The sequence below is a fragment of the Talpa occidentalis genome, unplaced genomic scaffold (assembly GCF_014898055.3).
Source record: "Talpa occidentalis isolate TD23 unplaced genomic scaffold, MPIMG_talOcc4v2.1 talOcc4.2, whole genome shotgun sequence".
NCBI lineage: Eukaryota > Metazoa > Chordata > Mammalia > Eulipotyphla > Talpidae > Talpa > Talpa occidentalis.
Window position 1 is genome coordinate 133351025 of NW_023602073.1, and position 11131 is coordinate 133362155.

Below are 11131 nucleotides of genomic sequence, written 5' to 3' on the forward strand. Positions count from 1 at the left end.
TTAAAGTCAGAGGGAAATAACTCATTTTTCAATCCCTGGCATGTAGTAAGTACTAAAAATATGCATTATGATCATTTGTTGTTTCAGAAAGTTTTTTTTTTTTACAGTAAATTTATTAGTTCTTGTAGATTTTATTTTTCTCATTAGATTCTCTTGGGCAGAAAGCATTCTTACAATAATGTTACATAGTGTTAAACAGTGACTTTCTCTTTTCAGATGAGGAAATGACTGAACAACACACGCAAGAGCAGTTAGTCTCTTATATCACCAACCAGTTGTTACCCCTTAAAGAAACTCTCCAGGGGTTCTTACTAAGGGCCTCTGAAACCACCTCTGATCCTGGAGGAAGAATTCGCAGATCTGTGTCAGATTTCCAAAAGAAGTTCTTTTGAGAGAAAACTTAAATGTTCATAAGGAGATTATCTTCATTAGCTGTATCTTTTAAAAACTTCTGCTAAGCAAGTGTTGGTGAGGGTGTGGAGGAAAAGGAGCCCTTATACACTGTTGGGAGGGTTGTAGACTGGCTCAGCCCCTATGGAAAGCAGTATGCAAATTTCCCAAATTATTAAAATAGACCTGCCATATGATCCAGTAATTCCACTCCCTGGTGTTCATCTGAAGAAAGAAGAGACACTGATTGGAAGGGATACATGGACTCCTATGTTCATTGCAGCCCTGTTTATTATAGCTAATTACTCAGTGGCCGATAAGTGGGTTAAGATGTGGCCTACACACAATGGGATACTACACTAGTTACCTATTAAAAAAGAGGAAATCTTGCCATTTGATATAACATGGATGGGACTGGAGGGGACTAAGCAAAATGAAATAAACCAGGACTAAGATAAATACTGGATGATTTCATTCATAACGTGGAACATAGAGAAACAAAGGATCAGACAAAACCAAATCAAAACAAATCCTAAAATTCTGACTGTAGGGTAAATGATTATCAGGCTTTTCTGCCCTCCTGCCATTAGCGTTGATGATGGATCCCTGCAGTCCTGATGCATGCCTGATGGCAGGTACCTGGAGTGGGGTGTGGGCATGCATAGGTGGGCACACCTGGGCTGAGACGTGGGCATACAAGAGCGGCGTCATGGGGATGCCAGCGGAACGGAACCACCAGAAGAGAGCAGAAAGAGTGAGAATGAAAGAGAAGCAGAAGAGAGAGAATGAGACCATGAGAGAATGCCAGAGAGCCCAGGAAGAGTGAACATTCACCAGAGGTTAGAAGGCCTGGCAGCCTCCTGGACCCCTGCCCACCGTATACCTGGTAAAATGGCAAAAAGCCTGAAAAAGCCACCGAGGGCTCCAGGACTCTCCTTTACCCGTCTGCATAGGTGCATAGAGAACCTGCCCTGTGTCTTCTTGCCCCTACACTGACTGTCGCGTTGAGTCTACCAGGTGGAGAGTGGAGGGTGGGGGACAAAGCATGGTGGGGGCACAATACCTGCGGTAGAGGACTGTGGGTTCCTTGGTGGTGGGTGCAGAGTGGTGGTATATATCTGAAGAGATGTGATCCTATGCTTTGAATCCTATGCAGTGTCACTGTGGGGTAAGTAAATGATATCAGGCTATTCGGCCCTCCCGCCATCAGCATAGATGATGGAACCCTGCGGTCCCGAATGCAGGCCTGATGGCGGGCACCTGGAGGAGGGTGTGGGCATAGGTAGATGGGATTCACCGGGCTCGTACTGCACTTATAAGGACGGCGTCACGGGGATGCTAGAAGATCCACGAGAGCAGGAGAAACCACCAGAGAACGCCAGAGAGCCCAGATAGAGTGAAGGCTTGGTGGGGGCTGGGAGGCCTGTCAGCCTCCCAGCCCCCCAGCACCCCTGCCTGCTGTGTACCTGGTAAATCCCAATAAAAGCCTGAAAAGCCACCGAGGTCTCCAGGACTTCTCCTTTACCCAGTCTGCTCAGGTCATAGAAAACCTGCACCGTGCCCATTCCTGCCACTACAGTCACCTACCAATATTACCTCAATGAAAAAGAATACAATTAAAAAAAATAAAATCTTCTGCTGAATTCTCCTTTTGAAGTGACGGCATTCTATGAGGTATGACAAGACTCCTTGAGGTACGTACCCCTAAAATAGTTCTGTGATCTTCTACCCTAACATTGAAATGAAATTTTAAATGTAGATCCCTTCTAAAATAACTAATAGAAATTCTAAAAAAGCATTTGACTTAGAAGGTTTGCATTTTTTAGATTAAAAAGAATTTCATCAGACTAAAAAAATTCTGAAACAGAAATTTCACTCCTGGTATTCCCTCATTTACATTTTTGTCAGGTTTATTAATGCCTATGTAACACTGTGTGCAGGGAAGCGGGTTTTTTTTTTTTTTTTTGGAAGAATTGTGTTGGAAACTCAATCATTTTCCAGATGTCTTTAATCGGGTGTCTTTGTAGGCGGGATAGGGCTGTGGTTCTTAGTCTTCTGAAATTGGGATTTGAACATTAGGCATTTATATGAAGCTTGGTGTAAGAAGTGCTAATATTTTATTATAGCTTTTGGGGTGAAATCATTGCAAAGGAGGTGACATATTCTGTTGCTAAAAACTTTGTAATTTCTCTTAAAACTGATGTGCATATTTGGATTTGCATTAAGTAAAAGTTTTAAGAAAATTTCTCCAGCAAATTTCTGAGCTATGAGAAAGCTTGTTCAAAATTGCTAGGTTTTAAAGTTCAAAAGAAATGTTATCTAAGAATGATAATTTATAGTCAAACTGAAGTTTTTTTTATTAGAACCAGCTCTATTTTGAGGTTGAAGCAAGTACTTTAGTACTTTGTTTCTAGATTTACATGTAATTTTATTAACAAAATACTAATTGTGAGCCTAAGATTTCAAAATTTATTATTAAGCTCCAAATAAAGGAAATTAGAAAGGTCTTGAAGTCAATGGAATTCTTGACTTGTAGAGATATGCTCATTTTAAAAGCATACACCTCCACATCGGATTTCTAGTATGAGATGAGGAAGTAGGCTTTCAACTCTTCAAGGACTGTACTGTATTAGCCACTGGGGGTGCAGTGTGTTGGGAGAGCTGGACTATGTGAAAAGATAACTTGATAGGATTGCAGTGTCAGTGTTGAGCAAGGATGATCTTTCTGGGCATGGAGTTGCTCAGATGTGGGGTACAGAGTAGTTGCTGGGCTATTGTACTCTAGAAACCATGCCGGGGACTCCATGTAGATACCACTGTTTTTATGCGCCCCTGGAAGGTGGAAACTGTTTTCTCTATCTTGTATTCATAATTCCTAGTCTGGGAATTAGCAGTGTGTTAAAAAGACAAGAGAAAATACTGGCAGCTCTGCATAGCAGATACACAAATGATCTAATAGTGGGAGAATTCAGAGAATTTTCCTTTTTCACTTTTTAGACTGTAGTGTAGATTATTTTATGGTCTCCCACTTTTGTGTTTTTGATGCCTGCTCTTTTTTCAGAATCTTTCTGAAAGCTTACTTTCAGAAAATCAAATATCAAAATATTAAAAAGAAAGAAAAATAACTGGATCATAAGAACTCATCTCTGTTCTGGGCTATTGGTAAAAATCACTTTTATCTCCACATGTTTAGAATAAAGGTAATCATGTTTATTTAAGTAAAGATTTTTAAAATTAGAATTAGAGCATGTCAGAAATAGGAGGTACTTTGAAAATCCCCCTTCTGAACCCCTTTACTGTGTAGAAAGGGAAACAGATGCAAAGATTACTTAGAATCGAGGCCTCTACAGCCGTGCCATCCAGCACAGCAGCCGCTAGCCCAGGTGGCCACACAAATGACATAGAAAAGAATCTAAATTAAAAACCCACTTCCTAATTCACTCTAGTTACCTTTCAAGTCCTCAGTAGCTGCCTGGCTGTTACATTGGATAGCACTAACTTTAAAACTTTTCTCTATAGAGAGAGCATATAAGCATCGTGCATAGATCAACTGCCTCTAGGACTTGCTTGTGGGAGAAATTTCTATTGCATCATGTGAGTTTTTTTTTTTTTTTCACCAAATCTCTTTCCCCTTTACTATGAAAACCTTAACGAATGGGTTCCTGAAAATTGTTCCTGAACACTGTATCATATATTTCAGTAATTGATTAAAATTGGAAGCATCATATGGAGTGATTTTATTGTGTTGTCCATTTTGGTTATCTAGGTATAGAGGCAGGAATGACCACTGAGCAGGTTTTCTGATCCCATGCAGACTGGGTGAAGGAGGAGTCAGAGTCCTTAGTGGCTTTTTGCAGGTCTTTTTATTGGGATTTACCTGGTACACAGCAGGCAAGGGTGCTGGGGGGCCGGGAGGCTGGCAGGCCTCCCAGCCCCCAACAAGTCTTCATTCTATCTGGGCTCTCCAGCGTTCTCTGCTTCTCTCTGGTCTTCTGCTACATCTTTCTTGGCTTCTCTTTCGGCTTCTGCTGGTGTCCCCGTGATGCCTCCTTTAAAGCCCAGTCTCAGCCCAGGTGAATCCCATCTACCTATGCCCACACCCTATTCCAGGTGCCCACCATCAGGCATGCATTCAGGACCGCAAGGATCCATCATCTATCCTGATGGCGGGAGGGCAGAAAAGCCTGACATTTTTCCTTACCTACACTAGGAGAGCTGTGAACCCAGGAAACTCATGTGGGCTCCTTCAGGCAGAACCAGCCTTAAATAAGCAATCGCAGTGCCGTGGCCCCGAAAAGGGCCTGTTTGATCCTTGTCTGCAGCAGGTGAAATGCCAGGGCTAGTTTCAGGTCTGAGTCAGGTGACAGTAACTTCCTAAAACTGCCGTCTTAACAGCCCCGCTCAACTTAGCCTCCTCAATGAGCAATGAGAGATACACTTTATTCCATCTTTATTTCTTAATTTTTTAAAGATTTATTTTATTTATGCATACAAGAACTGGGGTGTAGGCCAGAGGTGAGGATGAGAGGATTCACCAGATACAGAGTGGGGAGCAGAACAGGTGGCTGCTGAAATATACTGCTGAGGGGAGCAGTGGGCTAGACAGGAGAGGTCTGCTGCACCATGTGGGCCACCTCCCAGGGATGGAACTCATGCTGCAATGGCTGGTGATAGCTTGATAGCGCTGAGACTTTAACTCCTGTGTCACCAGGGAGGCCCCTTAATTCCATTTTTAATAGTCTAATATTAATGACTTTTTTAGTTGATGATGCCTTATGAGCTTTCATTGGACTTAATACAGGATGATTTTTTTGAGTGATTTTGTTAGCTGACAGTACTAATTGGATTTTTGTAGAGTTACAGTGTAGTGGAGGGTGAACCTTGATTTTTTTACTCCTGCTTTCTTTATTCAACTCATCAAAATTTCAGGAAGCCTCTAGAGTCACAGTTCTTGTAAATATACTTGATTGTTTAATACCAGCTGAGGACTGTTAACTGAGAACGTTCAGAAAGTCAGCTTCTTAAAACTTTTAACCAAGTGTCAGTGTCTTTAGGAAGCCTAACTGATCACCCTGTTTAAATCGCAGACCTTCAGGTAATCCTTGAACTATTTTTAAAATAGCATTTAACATTTCCTTACTTTTTTTTGTTTAAGATTTATTTATTTATACAAGCACTGGAATACAGGCCAGAGGCATAGAAGGGCGACAGAATTCACCAGAGACAGAGCAGGGAGCAGAACAGGCAGAAGGACCTAAGACACTGCCAAGGGAGCAGCGGGTGAGACAGGAGAGGTCTGCTGCGCCATGTGGGAATCTCCCTGGCCAGCCGGGAATTGAACCAGTGCTGCAGAGGCTGTGGACAGCTTCACAGCACTGCACTCAACCCCCTGCGCCACTGGGGAGGCCCCTCCTTACACTTTTTTTCTTGCACTATTTTTAAATAACATTTATCACCTTCTATCTTATTTATTATACTGATTGTTTTATTGTATGTCTCTCCTCATGAACATCTAAGCACCATAGGGGAGGTAGATCTCTATTTCGCATATATGTACAAGTGTCTAGAATAATGCTTGTCACACATAGTAGATACCGAGGAAATAGTTATGGAATGAATAGGTGACTATGATACATAGAGTGATCACTCTACGCTAGTGTGAAGTTCACTGGTGATGTCTATATATTAAAACAAGTAGTCCTTGCCATACTTAAATTGATAGCTTTTTTTTTTTTTTTTAATTTTCAAAAGGACAGGGCTTCCCTGGTGGCCTAGGGGTTGAGTCTCAGGGCTATCACAGCTAAGAACTGAGTCTGATCCCTGTTCAGGGAGCGAATCCACTTATGGCACAGCAGACCTCTCCTGTCTCACCCGCTGCTCCCCTCAGCAGTGTATTCCAGTCAATCTGCCTGTGCTGCTTCCCACTGTTTCTGGTGAATCCTTTCACCCCCTGCACCTCTGGCCTGCACCCCAGTTCTTCCAAGCAGAAATTTTTTTTAAAAGGACAGGTTTATTAGGGAAAGAAGAAAGACATCTGCATAGTCATAGGTGGGTAGGACAGCTGCATTTTATTTTTTAAATTTTTTAAAGATTTATTTATACAAGAACTGGGGTACAGGCCAGATTCACGGGAGGGTGAGAGGATTCACCAGAGACAGAGTGGGGAACATAACAGGGAGACCGATGAAATACACTGCTGAGGGGAGCAGCGGGTGAGACAGGAGAGGTCTGCTGCGCCATGTGGGACCCTTGCCAGCCGGCCGGGATTGAACCAGTGCTGCAGAGGCTGCGGACAGCTTCATAGCGCGTCGCTCAAACACCTGCGCCACCAGGGGAGGCCCGACAGCTGCATTTTAAATTGATAACGACATTTAATACAGTGATTACTCCCTCTTCCAGGACACCAACATGGTCCGGTTTTCCCTTGTGCCCTACTGACCAACTCCTTCCTACTCCCTCCTTCACTGCTCTTCAACTCCCCCAGTCTCTTAACAAAGGAGGACTCCCGTGCTCAGGAGTGAGGACGCCTAACATTAGATAAGTTTCAGGTGTCCATCGTTGAGAACATGTGTATATAATACTACATTCACTGTCGAAAGCCTAACTAGAGCCTTCACTTCCATTCTCTTCCCTCCCCGCTATTTACCTTCCTCCTTCCCTATTGGTAACAACTGTTGGCCCGCCGGCGCTTGAGTTTATTTTTGTTTTATTTTGCTCATTGTAGGGTAAGGAAAAATGTCAGGCTTTTCCGCCCTCCTGCCATCAGGAGAGATGATGGATCCTTGCGGTCCTGAATGCATGCCTGATGGCGGGCACCTGGAGTAGGGTGTGGGCATAGGTAGATGGGATTCACCTGGGCTGAGACTGGGCTTTTAAGGGCGGCGTCACGGGGACGCCAGCAGAAGCCAAGAGAGAAGCAAAGAAGCAGAAGCAGAGAATGCCAGTGAGCCCAGATAAAATGAAGACTTGCTGGGGGCTGGGAGGCCTGCCAGCCTCCCGGCCCCCCAGCACCCCTGCCTGCCGTGTACCTGGTAATCCCAATAAAAACCTGCAAAACCACTGAGGACTCTGACTCCTCCTTTACCCGGTCTGCTGGATCCTGGAAAACCTGCTCAGTGCCATTCCTGACCTCTACACTCATCTCTTTGCTTTCTCTGTATACCACATACGAGTGAAATCATACTGTTTGTCTTGCTCTGCCAGTCTTATTTCACCAAGCGTGATTCCCTCTGGGTTCACCCATGTTGTTGCAAATGGCAGGATTTCATCTTTTTCAAAATAGCTGAATCATATTCCATTGTGTTCATAGTCTACAACTCTCTTCTCATCATTTTTGTTCACACAGTGCACAGGGCTCCTTTTTCTCCACACTCCCCCTCACCCTTGTTTCTGGTCTCTTTGATCTGGGTCCTTTTCACTGGAGTGAGGTGGTATCTCATTATGGTTTTGATTTGTATTTCTCTGATGATGAGCAATTTTTTTTTCTTGTGCCTTTGCCCATCTGTTCATCTTCTTTGGAGAGGTATCTATTTAGCATTTCTGCCCATTTTTTTTGATTGAGGTAGTTTTCTTTTCGTTAAACTGTATGAACCCTGTCTATATTTTGGATATTAGCCCCTTGTTAGATGTATGATGTACAAATGTTTTCTCCTACCCAGTAGAGTGTCTTGATTTTAGTGATAGTTTCTTTCACTCTGCAGAAGGCTTTCAGTCTGGTGCAGCGTGTAGATCCATTTGTTTATTTTTGCTTTTGCTTCCCTTGCCATTGCGTCTCCAAGACATCCCTGAAGGCAGTGTCATACTTAGGTTTTCTTCTGTGTGCTAATGATTTCAGGTCTGACATCCAAGTCTTATTCCACTTTGACTTAATTTTTGTATATGGCCTCAGAGAGTGGTCTACTTTCATTTCTCTGCATATGGCTGTCGCACTGACTTTGATCTTAACCATAGAATGGGAGACCAAGTGTTAAAGACGATTGGTCAGAAAGATAGGAGTCTAGGGGCCTCCCTGGTGGCTCAGGTGGTTGAGTGCAGCGCTGTGAGGCTGTCCTCAGCCTCTGCAGTGCCAGTTCAATCACCACTGGCCTCGGAGCAACCCACATGGCACAGCAGACCTCTCCTGTCTCACCCGCTGCTCCCCTCAGCAGTGTATTTCAGTCAGTCTGCCTGTTCTGTTCCCCACTCTGTCTCTGGTGAATCCTCTCACCCTTCTGCACATCTGGCTTGTACTCTGGCTCTTGTATAAATAAAATAAAATATTAAAAAAAAAGGAGTCTGGTTTCCGAGGATCACAGAACTGGCATCTCGGTCCTAAGGCGCTCCATCAACACTTGTGATAAAGTGAGATAACTAAGCTTCTGTGCTGGTTATTTTCCTTTTGCAGCCCTCTCTCCAAGATCCATTTCTCCAGAGTCTTCTATGACCTGTGCTCCTGGAGGCTCCCTTACCCTCTGGCTTTCACTTGGGTTTGGCCAATGAGGATCTTGGCAGGGGATCAGTGTGGAAGATGAGGATCATTTTTTTTTTTTTTTGTTCTCTCCCTGCCTGCCTTGTTCAGGTTCTAGCAGAGGCTCCGTTCCCCTGTGACCATAGCTCCGGCCTGGTGACCCTTGTCCCTGGCTTCAGCTCTTGATGGGCTCCAGTAACATGTCCTTCCTCTGTCCTTCAACTTAAAAGTGGTGATATCTCCCCACTGTTACTGAGTCCTGGGCACTTCACCTCCTCTTATGGGCTTCCCTAACTCTTTCCATACCTATATAACAGTGACTTCCTAAAATTTTGCTTCAGTTAGACCCTTTTGAATGTGCCATCTGTTTCATGCTGGGATCGCTGACTGGTGGAGTTTCATATTTAGGTTCCTTGTGCAGCTAAATTTCATCCTGACTAAAACACCCTGCAGGGGTCATGTTGTTTGAAAAATATCAGTATATATTTAGACCTAGAGTCACACTGAGTTCACCAAAATGATCACATTGTTAGCTTGAACTTCACCTTGATATATTTTTTTTTTTTTTCAAAATAAATGATTTCATTTGACTCTGTCCAAATCCTCCTGTTTTAGGTCTCTCACTAATTCATTTCTCCTGACCTCAACCATATCTGGCACTCTAGGCCCATGACCACTCTGATTTCTTTTTATTTTAATTTTTAAAATTTTTAAAAAAGATTTATTTATTACACTAGCACTGGGTACAGTCAGAAGTGCGGGAGGGTGAGAGAATTCACCAGAGCGGGGAACAGAACAGGCAGACTGACGAAGTACACTACTGAGGGGAGCAGCAGGCGCGGCAGGAGAGGTTTGCATGCCATGTGGGATGCTCACCGGCAGCCGGGGATCGAACCGGCACTGCAGAGGCTCAACCGCTGCACCACCAGGGGAGGCCCACTCTGATTTCTTGCTAAGAGTTTTCTACCTGATCTCCTTTTACCAATCCATCGGCCACACTGGCTTATTGACCTTCTCGTGAGCATCAGCCCTGAGTTAAGTCCTGGGGTCCAATGGTGAGCAAGACAGATGGGCCCATCTATCATGGAGCTGTCATCTGTCAGAGAGGCCAATATGAGATAGATGCTTACTCACGTGATCCGCCCTACATAGGAGAGGGATTGGCCCCTGCAGGAACTCACAGAGGAAAGATGACCCAGACTGGAGGATATTGACAGGCAGTGGGAGATGACATTTAGGTAAGTACATAAGAAAAGACTGTAAAAACTTGGTGATGTAAAAGTAGAGAAGGGATGAGGAAGAGTGAGTACATGTGTCCCTGAAATTGAGAGAAGTCTGATATAGCTAGAGCAGAAAAAAAAAAAAGTGTTAGAGGTAAGACTGGAGTGGTTATTTTGGTGAATTATTAGAAGATGGCAGTTTGAATAAAAGGCAAGTTTAAGTATTTAAGAAATAAATTTCTCTTTGTTGTGATCAATGGCGAGTATGGAAGATGAGTTAGGAGGGAAGGGAGGCTATTGGCCATATAGTGAGCAGGGAAGTGGAGAGAATGGATATTTAGGATGTAATGTCAGTAGGGCATTGATTAGGTTTGGTGGGAAGAGATATAACTATTGGGTTTTTAGTTTTCTTTCTTTTACTGTTAGAGGATTTACCAAGTGTCAGACACTGCAATCCAGCCTAGAACTCATGGCCTGGTGTTTCAATTTGGGTATTAGAAATATTCTCCTATTCCTTGTAAACTGTTTGACAAACCACAACTCACATGGCCTGCGCAACTGCTGGAGAACCCCCTTACCTGTGCATTTGGGGACATTTCACCTTCCTCCTGTCCATTCTATATCCAGAGATATGTTTTTGTTATTTTTTAAATCAGTTTCTTTCCTCTATTATTCATATCAGATATCAGGTCTTTTTTTTTTTTTTAAACTTCCTCTCTATTCTTTTTAGACCTATCCCAAACATTCTTCCTCACTTGCTTCACAGGTGACAACCTTGCCTTTGACATCACATTGAAATTAAAAAATGAAAAAATCCTTTAACTTCTTGTCAACAAGTTACCTAACTTCACAGTATCTGTAACTTTCTCCGTTCTTTCCTATCATAACCTCTCAAATGTTATTAATTTTTCTACCTCTGTCTCAGAGAATCTGAGGCCTGATTCTTCCACAGTTCTGTCTATGGACTCCTCAGGGTTAATTTATTCATTAATTGGTTGGCCATGTGAAAGAAGAACTAGAAAACAGATGTATGACCCTCTTCTCAAACTGGCCAACTCACACTCCCTGAGATAAA